The sequence below is a fragment of the Bison bison genome, unplaced genomic scaffold (genome assembly GCF_000754665.1).
Source record: "Bison bison bison isolate TAMUID 2011002044 unplaced genomic scaffold, Bison_UMD1.0 scf7180017864383, whole genome shotgun sequence".
NCBI lineage: Eukaryota > Metazoa > Chordata > Mammalia > Artiodactyla > Bovidae > Bison > Bison bison.
The window spans coordinates 7,489,370-7,490,502 of record NW_011494955.1 but is presented as its reverse complement, the minus strand read 5'-3'; positions in this window follow the sequence as shown (position 1 = coordinate 7,490,502).

The following is a 1,133-nucleotide window of genomic DNA, read 5'->3' as shown; positions in this document are numbered from 1 at the left end:
GAGGAGAAGCGGTAATAAACAGAGAAAAAAAGAGGGGAGAGGGGGCTGTGGCATCTCCATCTTCCCTGTCGCTGCTAAACATTTTCAATGCTGGGTGCTTCTGTCCAGACAGCACACAGGCCGTGCTGAGGCAATAGCATCCGGCTAAGCCTAACCCACTGGATCCCTCCAACTCGAGGAGAGCAAGTGGCCAGGTCTGTACTGAGATCTGGCCCATGGGCCAGCCGCCTCCCTTCTCCCTGTAGGGGCAAGGTGGTGTTTGACGATGGAGAGCGCCCTGGCGTGGGTGAGTTAGGATAAGAGCTGTAATCCTTATCTGTGTGATCTTGATTCGGACAGTCCACCTCAGAATTCCAGAAAGAAGGCTTCGGGCTGGGCTAGCTACAGTAGGAAGAAAAATATATCAGGAATCTTGGAAACGTCAGCAGGCTAGTTTGAGTGCGTTTTGAGGGCAATGATGGTGGAGGGAAGAGAGCCGGGTGGAGGGGAAGGTGGGTCTTGCTGGGAGCCAATTCTTGGCTAAGAAACTAGCTTCTCTTTCTGGGGTCCCCAAGGTCAAGATAAACGGAGGAAAGCAAACACGGCCTGGCTAGTCTAGACTGGGTCCTGTGACCTTGGACCCCGAGTCTGCCTGCTGTCTGGCTGGTGGGGTGGGTGGGTGGAGAAGTCTGCCGCTTTCCGAGAGGCAGGTGTTGGGGTGGTGAGAGGCCCTGGTTTCCCCTCCTCTGAAGTGCGGGGTCCGGGTCCCCAAAGAGAACCCCCGGGCGAGGTGGACCAGGCTATGGGGGGCTGCCGGGAGAAACAAAGGGCCTGAAATGGCAACCCCATTCCTAGGACTCACTCCAGGGTACGGGGAATGGTCTAGCCCAACGCGTCTTCCCCGCTCCAGAACCCAAAGACAGACGAGTCCCTCCAGCCTTTGGGAATAAGGGGCAGAATAGCGAAAGGCTCTGGGTACGGGCGGCCCAGCAATAAATAAAATTAATAGTATGTTCTTTTCCAGGTTTATATTAACTATTCCTATTGCAGTGAGATATAGATTTAATTAACCCAGCAAATTTACAATTTACAATTCCATTTATTAGCGGTGCTGTGCGGCCAAAATTTAGCGACTGGTGGAAAGAGAGGGAAAA